The sequence below is a fragment of the Hyperolius riggenbachi genome, chromosome 5 (assembly GCF_040937935.1).
Source record: "Hyperolius riggenbachi isolate aHypRig1 chromosome 5, aHypRig1.pri, whole genome shotgun sequence".
Classification (NCBI taxonomy): Eukaryota; Metazoa; Chordata; class Amphibia; order Anura; family Hyperoliidae; genus Hyperolius; species Hyperolius riggenbachi.
In genome coordinates this window covers 196,393,852-196,415,421 of record NC_090650.1, presented here as the reverse complement: position 1 = coordinate 196,415,421, position 21,570 = coordinate 196,393,852, and the positions used below count along the sequence as shown (strand labels likewise).

Genomic DNA, 21,570 nt, shown 5'->3' with positions numbered 1-21,570 from the left:
CATTGCCCTGCTGGAAGGTGAACCTCCACCCCAGTCAAGTCTTTTGCAGTCTCCAAGAGGTTTTCTTCCAAGTTTGCCCTGTATTTGGCTCCATCCATCTTCCCATCAACTCTGACCAGCTTCCCTGCCCCTGCTGAAGAGATGCACCCCTGAGCATGATGCTGCCACCACCATATTTGACAGTGGGGATGGTGTGTTCAGAGTGATGTGCAGTGTTAGTTTTCCGTCACACATAGCGTTTTGCATTTTGGCCAAAAAGTTCCATTTTGGTCTCATCTGACCAGAGCACCTTCTTCCACATGGTTGCTGTGTCCCCCACATGGCTTGTGGCAAACTGCAAACGGGACTTCTTATGCTTTCTGTTAACAATGCCTTTCTTCTTGCCACTCTTCCATAAAGGCCAACTTTGTACAGTGCATGACTAATAGTTGTCCTATGGACAGAGTCTCCCACCTGAGCTGTAGATCTCTGCAGCTCGTCCAGAGTCACCATGGGACTCTTGACTGCATTTCTGATCAGCGCTCTCCTTGTTCGGCCTGTGAGTTTAGGTGGATGGCCTTGTCTTGGTAGGTTTACAGTTGTGCCATACTCCTTCCATTTCTGAATTATCGCTTGAACAGTGCTCCTTGGGATGTTCAAGGCTTTGGAAATCTTTTTGTAGCCTAAGCCTGCTTTAAATTTCTCAATAACTTGATCCCTGACCTGTCTTGGACCTGTCTTGTGTGTTCTTTGGACTTCACGGTGTTGTTGCTCCCAATATTCTCTTAGACAACCTCTGAGGCCCTCACAGAGCAGCTGTATTTGTACTGACATTAGATTACACACAGGTGCACCCTATTTAGTCATTAGCACTCATCAGGCAATGTCTATAGGCAACTGACTGCACTCAGATCAAAGGGGGCCGAATAAGTATGCACACACCACTTTGCAGTCATTTATTTGTAAAAAATGTTTGGAATCATGTATGATTTTCGTTCCAGTTCTCATGTGTACACCACTTTGTGTTGGTCTTTCATGTGGAATTCCAATAAAATTGATTCATGTTTGTGGCAGTAATATGACAAAATGTGGAAAACTTCAAGGGGGCAGAATACTTTTGCAACCCACTGTATGTAAGTAGATAAATGCTTGCTCATAACAGATGTATTGCACTGTCCACGTTTTGGTTTTCTTTTTTTCCCCCCAACTTTCATTTTTCTCCTGGCAGGGGCCATCTTGTGAACTCCAGGTTAAAGAATCCCCCGCATCCCCCTCCACCCCACACTGATTCTGAGCACAGCGGGGAGGATATAGGCAGCAGCCACAGACTCACCTAATAATGGATCCAAGTGCTGGCGTTCCCATCTATTCTCTGCACTACCGCCGGCGGCAGTGCACAGAGTACAGAAGGGAACTACAGCGCCTGGAACCATTATTAGGTGAGTGTGTGCACCGCCTTTATCCTTCCCTGAAATTCAGCACGGGGAAGAGGGAGAATGCGGCAGGCGGCAGAGAGGGAGCGGACATGCTTCAGGAAGAGGAGGGCCGAGGACAGTGACAGGAGACAGCCTCTGGCCCCCCCCTCCCTGCGCACTAACTGGTTGCAAGATGGAGAGTGAAGGGGAGACCAGGCAGCCAATCGCAGCGCAGAGAGGTGAGTGACAGAGGCTTCATTCAATCAGGCTGATACAGTAAGCCATATCACTTCTCTTTTGCGTCTGAGTACGTTTATAGAGTCTGGGGGCATGGGGAGAGAAGACCTAATTGGAAAAAAGTAAGATTGTTTTTATTTGCCTGGTTAGCATCTTTATTAACATTGTGACAGACTGCAATAGAAAATTAATTTTGTATTTAATGCCTAACAGTTACTCTTTAACTAGTTCATGTCCTAACTACAGTATATTCACGTCATTGCAAGTGGCTTCTGAAAGCCACATGACGTGAATATAAGTTGTCCCCTTTAAATGAGCACAGCGTGCGTGCTGGCACGCACCTGGGCTCATCAACCCCCCTCCCTCTAACTACACTAAACCTGGATGCCTTGCCGGGGGTCCGATCCCCCCACCCCACGCCCGATTCCCTGTAATTACACCCCCCTCCTCCTCCATGCTGCGATCAGGCAGCATGGGGAATTACAAAGAAGATTTCTCACCTAATCTTGTTCCTGCGGCGGCGATCGGCTCCCCTTCATTCAGTACCGCTGACAGCCTCTATGTGCAGAATGGATCGGGTCCCGGCTTGATGACGTCATCAAGTCGGGACCCGATCCATTCTGCACATAGAGGCTGTCAGCGGTACTGAATGAAGGGGAGCCGATCGCCGCCGCAGGAACAAGATTAGGTGAGAAATCTTCTTTGTAATTCCCCATGCTTCCCGATCGCAGCATGGAGGTGGGGGGGAATCATTAAAGAGACACCGCTGCTTTGTTGGGGGGGTGGGGGGGAGAAAGGGAGCAACACACACACACACACACACACACACACACGATTAACAAGGAGGGGGGGGGGAGGTAAAGGGGCACACACACCTGGCTATGGGGGGGAATAGACACATCCAGCCAGCTTTGGGGGGGAGGGGTGAATAGACAAAGATACACATCTGGCTAGCTGGGGGGAGGGGTACTAAGGCCTGACTGGGGGGGGGGGGGGGGTATCCAGAGGCCCATCTGACCAAGTATGGGGGAGGGAGGAATATGTAGGTGCACATCTGGCTAACTGGGGGGAGGATCAGATTATAAAGGAGGAAAAAAAATAACTAAATAAAAGTCGGACACAAAATGAAAAAAATGCATTTTATTTCCAAATAATTTATTGTCATCATAAATTGTACTAGGATTGAAATTTAAATAGTAAAATAACCAGGACAAATGGAAAAATCTAGTATCTAGTAAGTGCAATTTTGTAAGCGCATTGTTTTTATTTATTAAAGGGTAACACACTACGGAGCGCTCCTCCGCCTTTTTCTTTCTATTTTCAAACTATAATGGCTGAAAACTGGGAAATAATTACTTTTTCATTTTTTTACCCCTTGTTCCCTTTAAAATGCATAGACAATAATATAATTCTTAGCAAAAAGTACCACCCAAAGAAAGCCTAATTGGTGGCGGAAAAAACAAGGTATAGATCATTTATGTATGATAAGTAGTGATAAAGTTATTGGCAAACGAATGGGAGGAGTGTGGAATGTGGAAAATTGTTCATGTTTTTTTAGGGGAAAACCCCAGGTACGCGAAGTGGTTAAATAGTGAGCTGCTCTGAGGAAAGTCAGTGACATGACTATGTACTCTGTAAAGTGCTTCAGAAAATGTCAGTACTGTATAAATACATAAAAATAATATTAAAGCATACCAGAGCTGAATAAAAAAGTAAAATTGGGAGGAGCAGGCATGTATATGAAGTATATGAAGTAGTCCTCATGCCCACCACTTCCGCCATTCTCCTCCGTACTCCTCCTTTGTTGTGCAAATGCCCCCTGCAGCCACTTTCTGGTCAGCCGGGTCAGACATTAGTGTGCGAGCGCTGGCCTGGCTGCGCGTGCACCTGATCCGAGTGCCGCGGCCGGGAGCACTCTGCGACTACAATGTGCATATGTGGAGGGCGCTCCTGGCCACAGGATCAAAGACGCGCACAGCCGGGCCAGCGCCTGCACACTAATACCTGATCAGAAAGTGGCTGCGGAGTGGAGAAAAGACATTTGCTCAATAATGGATTGGGAAGGAAGAGAGGAAGCGGTGGGCATGAGGACTACTTCATATACATAACTGCTTCCCCCCTTTTTACTTTTTCATTCAGCTCTGGTATCCTTTAATAATATGAGATGCTAGTTAGGAGTTTTTTTTATGATTTAAATGTTTACAGGTTTTCCTCTTTTTCTTAGGAGCACTGTTGCATGAGAAATGGCGGTAATTGCTTGTGGTCCACTCATGTATGAGTAAAAAATGGGTGATTCATTAATACAGCGCCTACAGAATCTAGCCTTGGCCAGTGTCGTTTTATGTTAGTGACATTATTTAGATCCACCCATGATCTGTTATGACCATGGCCACTCAAATGGAGCCCCCTTTATTTATCATGCACAGGTCCCACTGTTGGCTTAGTCAACCACTGGTGAACGTCATACATAGATGTGTTTGAACCTGCAGGTGGACTGCGTTTTTCTTCAGTGTACTGTCGCAGGAAGAAGCACCTTATACTATACTTGCCATCATAAAGGTGTTTCTGTGAAAATATGACAGGGGTTGTCCAGCTTGGGAACAGTGGTATTGAAACTCTTCAAATGTAACGGTTAAGCATATGATGATGACTAGCCGTACTGCTGTAATTTGGAAGGGAAGGCATTTTAAGATTGGAAATACATGAGTAGAAGTCAAAGGAGAGCAGAGGCCATGCATTGCTGTTAAGAATATCACCAAGGTTAACCATCTGTTACAAGAAGACAGAAGGCTCACTGTGATGTCACTGGAATGAGATGCTGCTTGGTTTTTTGGCAGTTGGAAACAGCTGTTATTTCCCACAATGCAACAAGGCTCCCACAGTATGATGTCAGGACCTCAGACCTGTGAGGTGCTGACATTACATGTGGGAGGGGTTTCACAACAAAATAAGCCATACAGAGCCCCTGATGATCTGTTTGAGAAAAATAATAGATTTCTCCTGGGAAAGGGGGTATCAGCTACTGATTGGGATAAAGTTCAAATCTTGGTTACGGTTTCTCTTTAAATGAATGTTTCACATCACTAGGCATCTACAACAACTTGTCGCAAAATATTGAATGAAAATTAACACATTTTTTTTATAGTTAGGAAAGGTGAACAGGAGTATGCAATTACAAAAATAATGATAATGAACAGGCACAGGAATAGCCTGTGCCTGCATGGTAGAAGCCAGCCCCTCGAGGGTTAATCTTCCTCCCGTACTGGCTCTCTGTTTAATTATTGCAGGTGTGCACCCAGGTAACTGGGAGAAGAAAGGAGAAGGACGCGCTGATTGACCCAGCTTCGCGGGCCCCTGCTGGGCAGCCTATCAGGAGCAAGCAGGAGGGATAAAAAGGCCGGCTGCATGACGCTGGTAGCCGGCTGAAAGAAGAATCCCCAATTCCCCCTCCCCCCCCCTCTTTCGTTTTCCCGTCGTGGTCATTAGTGGGGTACCAGTCATGGGTAATGTCACCCTGTGGGCGGACATTGTGTTTATATTGTTATTATGTTTACAAAGTCTTCTGGTGTGTGTTAAGTTTAATAAAATGTATCATTATATGATTTGTTTAATGTCTGAATGAGGTAATTCAGACCCCCTTACTTTTGGTGTACCCCAATAAATGGCCGCGGCCTTTTGCCAAATAAGAGTTTGTGATTATTATTAGATAAGCTATGTATTAGATAAGTAATAGTATGGTTAAGTTCTGGTAAGTGCTTATCCGATTAGGGGGTGTGCAATACCATGCAAAGCACACAACTTTGTGCATTGTACACAATATGTTCCACACAGGAACTAAACAAACCCTAAACTAGAGATTTAAAAGTTAAGTTGTAGCAGATTCAGCGCAAGACACCACAGCAGAGCACAAATCACCAGAAAGGACACAGCACTTCCACTTCCGTTATTTTAGTTCACTGGGAGATCTGTAGTCCCTCCATGGAGTACACAGTACCGGTATTCTGTATTTACAGACCTGACACAGGTAAGCACAGCCTGCAGACCGTGTGACTTGTGTCGGTGTCACAGCGTTGTGCACCTCCAACACAAGTAGCCCTTTCCTCTCATGTGTCAGCTCAGGTCCCTCCCATCCCCTGACAGTCACCCTCCTAGCGGGCAACACACAGCTCGGGCCGGAGGGGAGGGGAGGGAAGCTAAGCTGCTCTCATGCACAGGGCTGGCAGCTGCTGCCAAGGGGCGGGGGATGGGATCCAGTCCCTGGTGATTACAGGGAGACAACGCTATCAAGAGGCTGGAGAATAACACCCAACCAGCAACAAGTTTCTATATTGACAGCCGAGGGCATTCCTTCCCAGTGGGGGGGACACAGCGTTGCTTCCAGGTAGGTGATTCCAGGTCAGCGCTGCAGCGCACGTATGTATGGGACGGGATGAAAGTTGGAGCAGAAGGGAGCGCATCAAACAAGTGGCTGCTGTGCGTAGCTCGGCATCCCCTGCCTGTATTTACAATGTGTGTGTGTGTCAGGACAGGGTGTTCTGTTACCATGTGCTGCTCATGTTGTTCTCCCTATAGCTAGGTTGCTGGGGGCAGGTACTGGGCAGCCTCTGTACTGTGTGTGCTCTTCTTCTAGGATGTGTTGCTCTTACCACAGCAGCTGCAGAAGCGATTATAGATTTGCACATGCTGACAATAGTGCTCGTCTGAAGGGTGCAATTGTGGTGCCCAACTTTGTTTTATGTGTGAATGTTAGCTGACACCGATTGCTCTCTGTATTCACAGGCATCAGTATAATGGATGAAATGCCAGCCAAAACATCTCATCATTATTTCATTGTTTCTCTAACAGCTTATTTATTCAATAAAATGCAGGAGTTGTGCTTATACTACACACAAGTGACTGTCATACTCATGTTGTTTACCCACTCTGTATGTGTTTCATGATTGGTACAGCACCAAAGTATATAAGAGCTATAAAAGTTCATAACAGTAATAACACGTACCAGATTTAGAAAACATTGTTTATTTAGGAGATGCTGTTAGGCCTCATTGCCATCTGACGCTGCAGGCAATGCAGGTGATCACCATGACACACGGCACTGCATTGCTCCACGATTCCCCCCGGTGCGATTGCTATTCCATTCATAATGAATGAATCGCATTGCAAATGCGCTGAAATGCATGCAACCATGCGTTGTGATAACGCAGTGAATGGCAACGCATGGATGGAAACATCCAACACTGCGGACTATGCATTTTCTGATGTCCCTGCATATTATGTGGCATTTCCATGCACATGGGGACAGCGGAAGACACAGCGGAGGACGCAGAGGACCTAGGGGGACACAGGATAGAGCAGAACACGGGACAGAGGGGCTATCATGAGGACACAGGGACAGAGGGGAGCACCAGGAAGAAATGACAGAGGACAGATGGATCCAGCAGTTAAGAGGTGGCACAGTGGGGAAGGCTGGAGGACTATAAGACTACCCCTCAAAATTAGCATTAATTGCTCCCGCAATTCTTATGGAGAGGAACAAGGGTACTCTCTCCTAGTTAGGGGGTGAATGCGAGTATCACACCTCCTTTAAATCTATGGTTTGGAGAAATTACCCCAAATAATGAGGCATACTGTGTGTTGAAGCCTACTTATACAAAGCCGAGTTTGGAATACGCAACACGTTTCATGAACCTCATACCTATCATTCAATTCTTTAGGAGCAAATCCCAGTTACTGAGTTTTTGGACATGAAAAATCATTATAAAGGTATTCCTTAACGGTACAATGTTCACATCAGATACAATCTTTGGACACAATTTTTACGATGGAAAGTAATCGGAAGATAATTATTGATTGTTCCCATAAACAGGTCGATTAGGGCATTATCTCTCTTACAATTCAATTGTAAAATCCAACATTCGGTTTGATTAAATATTCTTATCCAGTCGACCATAAAATCGTTTTATATCGATTTTTGCCACACAATGCGCAGTTTTTTTTGTACAATATGATCATTAAAAAATTTGTTGGAAGATTGCATCTGAAGAGAAAATTGTACCGTTAATGGGCACCTTAAGACAAGTCTGTAGAAGGATCAGTGCTTTTTTAAAGACCTGTTCACATTTGTAACTTAGGTTACCTGAAAACGTTGTTTGCGATCATTATGAGAACTTTTGTCAAGTGTATGCATGTGTCACTGTGCCCACCGATAACGTGCTAGTGATTGGTCACGTTGGATACACCCAGTCACTATTATTATGCACCACCACTGGCACCAATAGCTCATCCTTGCTAGGTACACACTGTGAGATTTTCTTACATATTAACTGTCAAATCGATTTCCAGCATGTCCAATCTGATTTTCGATCATATTCTGATCGATTTACGACTGTTGTCCATTCACTTAAATCGGAAAACAATCGGAAATCGTTTAGAAATCAGATTGGACATGTTGGAAATAATCGATCTGACAGTAAATCTGAAAATCTCATAGTGTGTACCTAGCATAAGACAAAGTAAACTCCAATCGTGGCCTTTTCATGCTCAAACACGAATTTGCGCGCAAAAATGGCCAGGATTTCCCCTGCAAATTTGCGTTTGCTCGTGAAAAACGTTACACACACAAATGTGCTAGCGCGACCGTGATAAGAGTTATCACTGCTTTGTGAATAAAGCCCACACAAGCGCCCACATTACTCCACAACCACGTGGGCCGCAATCATGGAGGACATTACACTATCCTCTCCTGTTGGGCACACGTGATTCTGCACATGTGGAAACCGAGCCTTAGGTAGTCTTTCAAATTACAACGAAGTGATAACATTGTACAATCAAGATTGTATCATCAAGCGGCACTTTTATGCTTGGAATACACAATGGGCCTGATTCACAAAGCGGTGCTAACAGTTAGCACGCTAGTAAAAAACCCTTTATCACGCCTAAACTCAGTTTAGGCATGATAAGTTTAGGTGTGATAAGTTTAGGTGTGATAAGTTTAGGCATGATAAGTTTAGGTGTGATAAGTTTTTAGGCGTGATAAGTTTAAGCACCAACTGGGTTAGCACCGCAGTGCACAGCTGATCAAAAGTTTTGCGCTATTAAAGTCTGGTGCGCTTTGCATAGAGTTTAATGGCGCTGCTTTGCATGCGGGACTTTGCGCGCGATCTAAACTTGCCTAAACTTATCATGCCTAAACTTATCATGCCTTAACTGAGTTTAGGCATGATAAAATGGTTATCACGCCTAAAGTCTTTAACTGGGTTATCACCGCTTTGTGAATCGAGCCCAATGAGTTTTTTTGGCATATTTACTTTCCGATCGTTTTTCTGATCGATTTCAATTCACTTCTATGAGAAAATCGATCAGAAAAACTATCAAAATCAGATTGGACCTGTCAGAAATTATCTATCAAGCCATAAAAATCTACTGAGCCAAAAACTCATGGTGTATTTCCAGCATTAGGAGAGATACTTCATGAGATAGTTTAGGCCATATCCCCATGCTAGAGGCTTTCGCCAAACAGAGATAAAGAGTGCAGAACCACTTTTATTTCTAGTGCCTCTTCTATCAGTCAGGGCTCCCATAGTTTTATAGGAACCAGGACTACCAGAAGAGACACTAGAAGTAGATGTGGCCATGAAGTCCTGAGCTGTGTTGCAAAAATACTGCTAGGGAGGTAAAGAGGAGGCCTTTCTCCTGGTTAGATGATTTATGGAGCCACTGGCCCATATGCAATTATATTTTTCTCCTGAGTTTTCTCCTAGGAGATAATTTTTCATCTTCTATTTAAAGTAACTTTTCAGCACTTTTCAATTGAAAAAGTATCAAAAAGTAGGTGAAAAAGTACTATCAAAATAATTTTGAGTATTTTCTTGCTTGTTGATGGTTTAAAAGTCATTTTATTGACAAGTTTAAAATTATCACCTAGGAGAAAACTCAGGTGAAAAAATTAATTGCATATGGCCCACTGTGAGAGGTGCATTATAGAGCAGTGCTGCACTATAACAGCTATCCGGTTTTCATTATACAGCTTACTAGAGCTTTAATTATGCCCATCACAGCACAAAGGTGACAGGGCTGTGCGTGTTTTGCTGTGTTGTGAATTATTTGAGGACTGTTACATCATTCAGTTTTTGTTGAGTTCAATAAAAGTGAAAACAATCTTCCAAACAATTTGTTTTACTTTGCCTGAATGTACAAAAAAAGATTGATTTAATTGTTATCCTTCCCATTAGACTTTACATTTTTATACTTTAGTAGAAGAAAAAGAAAAAATAGGTTCAGTTTGACTTGCATTTCCAAACATTTGCTGGGCGTGGGTCTGAAAAGTCAGATACATTTAGGATAGGCACAAGTCAAGAGATGCTTAAAAAAATCAAAGCCTTATCAGTGCATAGAAGTACAGTAAAAATTATAATTAAGAATTAGAAACAGTGTGGTACTAATAGGATAATTTCCAAATCAGGCTATCCCTCCAAACTGGATAGAACACTGAAGAGCAAACTCCAGCTTTTGAAGCTGTAATGCCTAGTACACACAATGAGATTTTCAGGCAGATTTCCTGCCAGTTCGATTATTTTCAACAATCGATTTTCTGTTCACTTCTTAGGAAAATCGATTGGAAAATCGGTCAAAATGGCCTGGTGCACACCAGAGGAGTTTTTCTGAGCGTTTTGAGTTTTTAAATCTGCTGCTAATGTTATCCTATGTGTCTGTTCACACTGGAGCAATGAGGTTTTGTAAAAAAAACCATAGCATTACATTGGGAAGAGCTTTTGAAACCTCTAAAAGCTCTTCCCAATGTAATGTTATGGTTTTTTTTTTACAAAACCTCGTTGCTCCAGTGTGCACAGACACATAGGATAACATTAGCAGCAGATTTAAAAACTCAAAACGCTCAGAAAAACTCCTCTGGTGTGCACCAGGCCAATCAGATCGGACAAGATGAAAATAATCTGGCAGGAAATCTGCCGGAAAATCTAATCGTGTGTACTAGGCATTACTGGGAACTATGGCAATAACTGGTTATTGTGTGCAAGTGACAACAAATTTGTGTGCACATGATAACAAATATTTTTTCTTATCCACAGGAGTGGTTTGTATGGAAAGGTTGTAAGAAAAATGAAGGCCACAAAAAGTCTCAATTAAGCTTCATCAAAACACATCAGATGAGACCAAATTTGAACTAATGGACTCCACATCAAATGATATATCTAGTGGAAAGCCAATACATCTCACTATTCAAAGCACACTACACCTATAGTATGGGGAAGCGGGGGAAAGAGGCAAAGGGAAGAAGGTTTATCTTCCATCATAAAAATAATTTGAAGTATAGTGAGAAACAGCAACAGGCACTACAATCGCTAGTGCATTCAGGGTGGAGAAATTTCCATAGATGTCTGGAGGATTGGATTGGGTGTAGCCATGTCTATAGTGCATGCTCAGAACTCCAGAAAACACACTTAGGCCTTGATTCATCAAGACTTATCAAATCAATTACCGACAGCTCGGTAAAATACCGGACTCGATAAGTTGATTTCAGGATTCATCAAAGTTATCTACAGCTGTTAGCGAGCATTTGGTAAACATTCGGTAATGATGGATAAAACGGAAGAAAGAGCAATTCATGAAAATGAAAGTGGTTGTGGTTTAGCGCTAAATTTAGGATTAGTTATCTCCTTCACTGCTCTGACGTTATTCCTGTCAAATCATTGCTGACAGAGAAGATGGAGCCATTTGAAGTGGTTATGTATCAGCTGAGAGTGATTCAGAGGCACAGAAGGGCAAGAATAAGGTCTAGAACCATATTCATTTGCAAGAGAATGGATTTATTTGCTATACCACGACATCTGCATTTCTCTTGAATCATCTTGTAAGAGAACACAAGCAGTGCCAGGTTAACTAAATTGCTAGCTGCACTACATTTTTTCAGAAAAGGCTCCTATCAAGCCGTAGTTGGCGAAATTGTGAGATTGTCCGAAGCCACTTCCAGATATCTGGTCCAGGTGTTAAAGGGACACTGAAGCGAAAAAAATATATATGATATAATGAATTGGTTGTGTACTATGAATAATTACTAGAAGATTAGAAGCAAAGAAAATATTCTCATATTTTTATTTTCAGGTATATAGTGTTTAGTGTATAGTTTTTTCTAACATTGCATCATTCTATAATATGTGCAAATTACACAACACTCAGCATTCAAAATGATTCTTTCAGAGCAGTCTGTGAACTAATGACCTCTCCTCTGGCAGAGGAAAAGTAAAAAATTAACTAACAGTTGAGATAATAAAAGTCAGAAAACAGCCCTCTCCACGACTTTGAAAGTCGTAGAGCTTAATGGCTTTTTTGTATAGAGATAACAACTGGAGTTTCTTAAATCTTCCTGTACTGGAAACAATTAGACTGATGTATCTGATCTTAATGTTTTATTTCTTAGCTGTAGTACACATACAAATCAGAATATCATAATTTTTTTTTCGCTTCAGTGTCTCTTTAAGCCCTATTCGGAATGTTGCTACGTGGTGTTCAAAGGGCTGCCTTTTTACCCACAATTCCTCGGGAATCTTATGGCCTTGTGTTAAATTACCGCTGTATAATGGAAATATCTACACATTACAGCATTGTTATCGATATTTTATTGAAGTCACACCGAATGCGGAAAAACTTTGATGAATACAACTAGAAATCGATAAACTTCGAATTCGGTAATTTAACGAACTGGAAAAAGTTATCGCAAAGACAATGATGAATTGAGGCCATAGTACGGTATATACAGTTCATGAGAAGAAACAGTTCAGCACTTGCATTTACGTGTCTTAATAAAGCTTTATTGGATCCGGCTTGCCACTAAAATCACTGTGCATACAACATAATCAGATCCTACCCGATCCTTGTCTGGCTGTGGGGTGAAGTGGGAGTGGTGTTAAGCCTGACAACCGCTTCACTCCGTTGAGCGTCCTCAGCGGCTCCGTGCACGCCGCCGCGTCAAAACTTGGACGTTGAAATACGAAATCTTTCCTTCTAGCGTTGCGCGCATCTGCCGCCGCCTGCTTGACATAAAAAAGATTTGAACCATGGGGGAAAGTTAAAACTGTCCACCCAGTGGCTGCAGAAGAAAAAGGTGAATGTGTTAGCTTGCCTATTCAAAGCAAAAACTTAAAGTGTACCTGAGATAGGGCCCTTTTAAAAATGTATACATGCCTGGGGCTTCCTCCAGCCACCTCCGGCCTGATCGATCCCTCGTCCCCCTAAGTCGGCTTCTCCTTTGCCCACTACAGGCCCCGCAAAATCCTCCAGTCGGGGCCAGCCAGCGCATGAACAGTCCGGCCAGGTGCGCTCCCCTGTCTCGCTGCAGGCAATGTGAAGGTGGCGGGAGAGTGCGCACATCTGGGCCACACAAGTGATTTGGCCCCGAACCGGCGGACTTTCCAAGGCAATTGTGGACGAAAAGAAAGCCAGGATCAGGCTGGAGGAAGTCCCAGTATGGATATTTTCTTTATAATCCTCCATCTCAGGTTCTCTGTAAAGGATGCTTGACCTGAGGCAAAGTTACCTAAGGCATTCATGCACCTGTTCATGCTGGATCCACATACCCCTGTGCATTGTCCATGCCTTTTCTCATTCCCCCCAGGTCCCTTTAATCTCTCCTTGAAAATTTAGACTTTCGGATTAAGTCAGATTTTCAGATAGGAGGAGGAGGCAGGCTCACTGCGATGTTCCCTCCCTCCTATTGCCCTCCCATTCCCTCTCCTATGCTCACTATGGCAGGATTAAGTGTTATTATTAGACATATGAAGCTAGAATTTTGAGATTGGGCTTAGGTTAATAGGTTAGTTTTGTTTGTTACAGTGCTGAAGTAGTACTGTGCCCCATAGTTGCAGTACACAGTTCCTGGTTTTATATTTTAAAGAGCAAAAACTAAGTTTGAGCATCATTTCTTGTATTTTTATTCAGTCACCCTTGCTACCAATTTACAAACAGCCTCAGTATATCTGTAATTACATTGTATTTTGCCAGTTTTAGTTTCCACACAATCATACTGTAACTACAAATAATTGATCTATAATCAGATGTAATTTACAAGAGAAATGTGCAATTTATTTTTTCGCCTACATACTTTCTTCCACCTATAGGGACCTGCAGTGGGAATTCAACCATTCTTATATGGAAATAGTGTACATTTTTGCATTTTCTTACAATAGGTGATACCTTTACATGTAACTCCATGTTAGTATAAAGATATACTGTATAACATACATCATGACAAATAATTGATATGGAAATTGTGCCTGGCACTGGGGGCAATTACTAGCATGACAGCCTAAGTAGATGCAGGCCTGAGAGCTCTGCTGCTGTGAGCCCTTCCATCTCCTCTTCCGAGTTTCCTGCAGGTCCTGAAGGGTCTCTCACCTTTCCCCTACTGAGGACCACAGATTTAAGGGCTCCATGTCACCACGCCGACCCCCACACACAGGTGGCCTGAGAACTCTACTTTAGGCCCCGGCATCAGCGCTGGAAATAGGACACAATCAGCAGTTTGATCTATGGCCACTGCCACTCGCTCCCTGCTCTGCCTGGGCCCCGTAGATGGTACCAGAGAACCTGCCTAGGTGCTTGCCCCTGATATTTGCTGCTAGTGTCCCTGATTAAGTGGACCCTTTAGGTGAGCATGAATGAATGATAACTGATACTGGTAAATGTCTTGTTTCACGATCTTGCTATGTGCACCTGTGAACATTCGGTGTAATCTTTGGTATCCTAATTGCATTATTGCCCTCTGTACCCCCAGGGTATATCCATGTACTCTTGTATGTATCCAGGAATTAAATTGGAGTAATTAGCTCCAGCTAAATAAATTGTGGCAATGGCTGAAACTAGCTCCACAAGATGCCCCTGCATCACAGATGCACCAGGTTTAGAAGATTTTTTTCCCCTGGTTTTTGTTCTATAAACCTAGGTGCGTCTTATGGTGCAAAAAATACGGTATATATCAAATATCATTGCAAGAAATGTGCAATAAATATCTATCTATCATAAATCTTAGATTAGTGCGCAGTATGCAGTGACAAATGTAGACTTGATTCATAGTCTCTCCTGCTATTAATTTTAATAGCCAGTTGTCCAACATGTTTATACTGGACACAAAGCAGCTTGGTCCCTAAACATGTAATATATACAGGATCTTCTCAAAAAATTAGCATATTGTGATAAAGTTTATTATTTTCTGTAATGTACTGAAAAACATTAGACTTTCATATATTTTAGATTTAAATACACACAACTGAAGTAGTTCAAGCCTTTTATTGTTTTAATATTGATGATTTTGGCATACAGCTCATGAAAACCCAAATTTCCTATCTCAAAAAATTAGGATATTTTATCCGACCAATACAAGAAGAGTGTTTTTAAAACAAAAAATACAGACCAATACAGAACAACTGTGAGCAGGTGCCAGGTCGTGCTGAAAAATGAAATCTTCATCTCCATAAAGCTGTTCAGCAGATGGAAGCATAAAGTGCTCCAAAATCTACTGATAGCTAGCTGCATTGACCCTGCCCTTGATAAAACACAGTGGACCAACACCAGCAGCTGACATGGCACCCCAGACCATCACTGACTGTGGGTACTTGACACTGGACTTCAGGCATTTTGGCATTTCCCTCTCCCCAGTCTTCCTCCAGATTCTGGCACCTTGATTTCCGAATGACATGTAAAAGTTGCTTTCATCCGGAAAAAGTACTTTGGACCACTGAGCAACAGTCCAGTGCTGCTTCTCTGTAGCCCAGGTCAGGCGCTTCTGCTGCTGTTTCTGGTTTCATGCTTCCATCTGCTGAAAAGCTTTATAGAGATGAAGATTTCATTTTTCAGCATGACCTGGCACCTGCTCACAGTGCCAAAACCACTGGTAAATGGTTTACTGACCATGGTATTACTGTGCTCAATTGGCCTGCCAACTCTCCTGACCTGATCCCCATAGAGAATCTGTGGGATATTGTGAAGAGAAAGTTGACAGACGCAAGACCCAACACTCTGGATGAGCTTAAGGCCGCTATCGAAGCATCCTGGGCATCCATAACACCTGAGCAGTGCCACAGGCTGATTGCCTCCATGCCACGCCGCATTGATGCAGTCACTTCTGCAAAATGATTCCCGACCAAGTATTGAGTGCAAAACTGAACATAATTATTTGAAGGTTGACCTTTTTTTGTTTTAAAAACACTTTTCTTTTATTGGGTCGGATAAAATATGCTAATTTTTTGAGATAGGGAATTTGGGTTTTCATGAGCTGTATTCCAAAATCATCAATATTAAAACAATAAAAGGCTTGAACTACTTCAGTTGTGTGTATTTGAATCTAAAATATATGAAAGTCTAATGTTTATCAGTACATTAAAGAAAATAATGAACTTTATCAAAATATGCTAATTTTTTTAGAAGATCCTGAACATAAGTTTTACATAAAAGTAGCTCATATGACTTATCATACTTTCTCCATATTAGCTATAGGCTGTGGTTTGGATAATAACATTCAGGTAAAACAAAATGCACTGATATCACTTGCGTGTTACCCTATACCACGTTACCCTAGTAACTGAGGTAGTGTAACATCCGCAGTAGCTGCAGCTGCGGGCACGCAGGGTGTCTCTGCAGCCGCCTCGCTTTCCTGCTCAGGGACTTCGCCCTTTCCTCTAGCATCTAGTACGCCGAGGACAGGGTTGTCATTTGCCCATAGGGTTGCTGTATCGTGCGGAGACAGGACCTTTATGCGGGGAGGAGGCGCGTCAGTTGACCAGCCGGTCGGGTGACATCACAGGAGACTCACGGCGCTCCGGATTGGCTGATTGATGTGGGCGCGGCCGTGGGGTCTCCTCTGCTTCAAAAGCCTTCAGTGTTCACTCGCAACCTGTCTGCTGTTGCGAATGCTTAAGTGTTAGCGCTCAGACCTTAGACAGTATCCGGTGTGCTTTGATCTGGGAGGAAACCAGGGATTTCACACAAGACTAGGATTATTGTATTATTGTATATTGTGATATTCTGTGTATGACTCAGGCCTATCTCTGACTCTGCTCTTGCTTATCGATTCTGTACCTCTGCCCATCTGACTCTGTTGCTGAACTCTGCCTGACATCTTACTACTCTCTTGACTGCCGATTCTGTACTGTACCTGCCCGCCTGTTGCCGATCCTAGCCTGTCTGACCACTCTACTCACCAGTGAGCCCCTGTCACTGTTACAGAACAGCAGACCAATATATCAATGGAGGCACTGTGCAATCGGGTTGAACTTTTGACCACGACCGTTAACGATCTCATCAAGACGGTTAACATACAGTAAACTCAGATTGACCAACTGGCTGAGACAGTTAACCGTCTTAAAGGTCCCAATGCACAAGTGTCCTCCCCTCCTGTTATTGAGCCTAGGATGCCCCCTCCCGAAAGATTCTCGGGGCATCGGGCTGATTTTCGAGATTTTAAGCACCGTTGCTTATCATATTTTGAGTTACGGCCAGTATCTTCAGGTACAGAAAGGCGAAGAGTCACATTAATAAAGACCTTATTAACTGGGGATTCCCAGTCTTGGGCCTACAGTCTCCCAGAGGGTCATGAGGCTTTGGCCTCTGTTCAGGATTTTTTTAAAGTGATGGCAGTTATATATGACAATCCCGATTTGGCTACGACATCAGAGAGGAAACTTAAGACCCTCAGACAGGTGCATAGCTCTGTCGAGACTTACGCTGCTGAATTTAGAGGGTGGGCGGTGTCAGTATGCTCTTCTAGATTGTTTTTTGTCTGGATTGTCTGATGCTGTAGCCAACTTGATGTTGGGTCGCCCTGAGCCTAAGTCCTTGGATGAGGCTATATCCTTGGCAATCAAAATTGATCGGCGAGTCCGCTATCAAAAGCTGACTCGGGGTAGAGTCCAGGGGAGACTTGCTCCTGGTACGTTCTCGCCTCCTGTTCCTTCCCCTCCTCCTCTGCATGAGCCAATGCAAATTGGACAGACCAAACTCACTGAGGTCGAGAAGAACAGGAGACGTGCTGAGAAACTCTGTCTTTACTGCACAGAGAAGGGGCATATAGTCTCAAATTGTCCCAGGAAGGTGGAAAACTCTATCGCCTAGGTGTAGCTGGAGGTACTACCCTAGGCGATCCAGTCTTACCTCTAAAAAGCAATCGTTCACTTCTCCCGTGTTCTATTGCCTGGGAGGGTCAAGTTCATTCCACCCAGGCCTTTATAGACTCGGGTTCCGCAGTTAATGTAATGGCTTATGATTTTGCCGTTAAATTTAGTTTTCCTCTCCTTTCTGTGGGACGCCAGGTGGTGGTTACCGCAATGGACGATTCACCATTGCAGGAGAAACAATCACTCATTTAGACTCCTGTGTTATGTCAGCTAGGAGTGTTGCATAAAGAACAAATACAGTTCCTGGTTCTCAAAATGTCCACCTCCTCTGTAATTCTTGGTATGCCGTGGCTAAAGAAACACTCCCTTCAGATTGACTGGAGTTCCAGACAGTTGTTAAGTTGGTCCTCCTACTGTCGTCATCATTGTTTGGAGAAAGTCACTATAGGCGCTACCGAGATTCAAGTGGAGGGGGTGTCTTCACAGTCCTCTGACACCTCTGATATTGAGACCTGGAAGCATCTGTTCTGAGCCCTTTTCAGTGGGAGGTTCCCGAGGGGAAACCAGATGGGGTTCTGTTTGTACCACTCCAATTCAGATTCAAGATTCTTCATGTTTTTCATGCCCATAAGAATGCAGGTCACCCAGGTGTTTCCCATACGCAGGAGTTACTAGACAGATGTGTCTGGTGGCCCTCAATTGTTTCCAACTGTAAGGTTTTTGTTGGAACCTGTTCTGTCTGTGCCAGGAGTAAGTCATCTAGACGGGCTCCTGTGGGTACACTACAGTCACTGCCAGTGCCTGAGCAGCCATGGACTCACCTGTCCATGGACTTTGTGGGTGAACTGCCCAGATCTGATGGGAAAACAGTCATATGGGTGGTAGTCGATGGGTTCAGTAAGATGGCCCATTTCGTTCCCTTGGACGGACTCCCCTCTGCACAGGAACTGGCAGAGCTCTTCATTCACCACATTTTCAGACTGCATGGTATCCCAGAAAATGTGGTGTCAGATAGGGGAGTCCAGTTTATTTCCAAGTTCTGGAGGGCTTTTTGTCACCATCTAAGTATGAATCTATCATTTTCCTCCGGCTACCACCCACAGACTAATGGGCAGACCGAAAGGATTAACCAGTCCTTGGAGCAGTTTCTTAGGTGCTACTTGGCTGATGGCCAGATAGATTGGGTCAAATTTCTACCCTTTGCAGAATTTGCCCATAATAATCTGAAGTGTGCCTCCTCGGGGTTCTCCCCATTTCAGGTTGTAACGGGGAGATCACCTAAATTTTCCCCACTGCCCGTGGTCTCATCTCCTTTCCCGGCTCTGGAAGAGTGGCAGGGAACATTGAAGGAGATCTGGGGTATGGTCAGGAGAAATCTTAAGAAGGCCTTTGCGACCCAGAAGAAACAGGCAGATAAGAGACGATCTGTAGAGTGGGCCTTGGCAACAGGTGATATGGTGTGGGTGTCTACTCGGCATTTAGCTTTAAAGCAGCCCTCTGCAAAACTGGGTCCCAGATTCATAGGCCCATACCCGGTGTCCAAAAAGATCAATAATGTTACTTATGTCTTTTCACTTATCAAGATGGCGCCTGAGCGGGTAGCCACGGCCACAGGGCTCCGGCTGTAACTCCTCTTCTTTGGCTCTTCTCCGTGGGGCCCCCAGCCATGGATCGCTGCAGGAGCTCCTGCCAGCCTCCCCACACCATCGGATCGGCGACCGGTGCCCTGGCTCTCCGGGATCCGACTCCCCAGCGCTTGTTGTGAGGACCGGCTCATCACGTGGGACGTCACAGCTGATGGCCCATGTGACGCTGGCCCCCATGGTGGATCTGGACTTTGCTCTCCGCTCTCCACTCTTTGCTGGGCTCCCAAGCTGCTGAGGAACGCTTCTGCTCACCGGCAGCATCTCATCTGCCACCACTGCGCAGCACTGCCCTCCGTGGCTCCCCACCGCTGCTTCTCCACCGCCACTGTCCGGGTCTCCTCCGCTGCCTGAGCCACCGCACAGCCTGGAGACATCTGCACCGATCCGGCTCCCTGGACTCCGACGCGCATCCCCGGCCCTCAGCCGAGCCGCTGCTCCAGTGTACTGCCGCTGCATTGCTCCTGCCTGGCATCCACGCAGCCGCTCCGGAGACTACGACCAAGTCTGGGACCAGCATATGGGGAGCTCTTCACCACCGCTGCCGGGATCAGGATCTGCGTCTGCCCTAGCAACAGGCACGGTAGGCTGCTGCTCTCCCCCACCGCTGCCAGAGCTTCCCCATCGGGGTCTCGCCTCCACCGCCGCAAGAGCCTTCACATGCACAACATAAGCCCAGGGGCTGCTTCACCTGATGCAGGCACTGCTCTGTGGGCCTTCCACAGGAAGCATCCAGGCCCTCCACAGAGGAACTTTGCCAAGGCCATCCTGGTTAACGGGGCCCTGCTCCAACAACCGAGTGCTGCCACCTTCCACCACGGGGTCTGCCAGGCTTAAGTAATCCAGCATCTGGCAGGTGCCCACCAAACTGGCACCTACTGGCACTTTGCTGCACAGTGCCTGAACAGCAGCTGCAGATCCGACGCGGCCTGCCAGGTGGGACATTTGAATGGATTGGGTTGCGCTGCAATCTTGGGGGGGGGGGGGGGGGTCCTGCCTTCCACCTCTTTCTTTCTCACTGTCTACTATCGCTCCTTTTCTTTTTTCTTTTTCTCCTTCTTTCTCACACCTGCATTTTCCAAGACATGCGGTGGGGTGTCTCTTATTGCTGCAGAGCAGTGAGCGCCGCACAGAGTGCAGCAGGCAGCTCCGCTCGACATAGCTCTCAGACGGACCCATCTAGCTTAAGTTTTGTGTAATGTGCAACGTGTAAATTCTTGTAACATGATGTCTGCTTGTATATCTCTGAAAAGACCTTTTGTTTTTTTTTCTATGATTCTGCTGTTACCGTACCATCACCGACCCTGTATGTGCCAAAAATAATTCCGGGTATAACCCTTGTTGTACTTGGCAAAATAAATGATTCTAATTCTGTTTCACTTCCACCTACTTTGAGAGGTGTTAAATCTTTCCCTGTGTCACTCTTGAAGCCTGCTGTGCATGTGGATTCCCCCCCCCCCCCCCCCCCGTGGTGATTGATGGGGAACCCGAGTATGAGATAGAGCAGATATTGGATTCTTGGGTGGTGCGTAACTCCATACAGTACCTGGTTCACTGGAGGGGGTATGGCCCGGAGGAGAGATCTTGGGTGCCGGGTTGTCGCATGCATGCAGAAGAACTTAGGGAAGAGTTTCATAAGTTGCATCCTGACAGACCAGGTGGACCGTGTCCGGAGTCCACGCCTCTAGGGGGGGTACTGTAACATCCGCAGAAGCTGCGGCTGCGGGGACGCAGGGTGTCTCCGCAGCTGCCTCGCTTTTCTGCTCAGGGACTTCGCCCATTCCTCTAGCGTCTAGTACGCCGAGGACGGGGTTGTCATTTGCCCATAGGATTGCTGTATCGCACGGGTGCGTGTGGAGACAGGACCTTTATGCGGGGAGGAGGCGCGTCAGCTGACCAGCCGGTCGGCTGACGTCAGAGGAGACTCGCGGCGCTCCTGATTGGCTGATTGATGTGGGCGCGGCCATGGGGTCTCCTCTGCTTCAAAAGCCTTCAGTGTTCACTCGCAACCTGTCTGCTGTTGCGAATGCTTATGTGTTAGCGCTCAGACCTTAGGCAGTATCCGGTGTGCTTTGATCTGGGAGGAAACCAGGGATTTCACACAAGACTAGGATTATTGTATTATTGTATATTGTGATATTCTGTGTATGACTCAGGCCTATCTCTGACTCTGCT

At 45.0% G+C, this 21,570-nt stretch overlaps 1 protein-coding gene across 1 annotated transcript in view; it reads left to right on the top strand.

Annotated features, from left to right (window-relative positions):
- The first annotated feature begins 5,801 nt into the window (after nt 1-5,801).
- Nucleotides 5,802-21,570, top strand: part of COBL (cordon-bleu WH2 repeat protein) — a 609,262-nt gene continuing 593,493 nt past the window's right edge. Inside the window, exon 1 of the mRNA XM_068236528.1 lies at nt 5,802-6,012. The gene's annotated coding sequence lies outside the window, so the exon portion shown is untranslated. The remainder of the gene's footprint in view (nt 6,013-21,570) is intronic.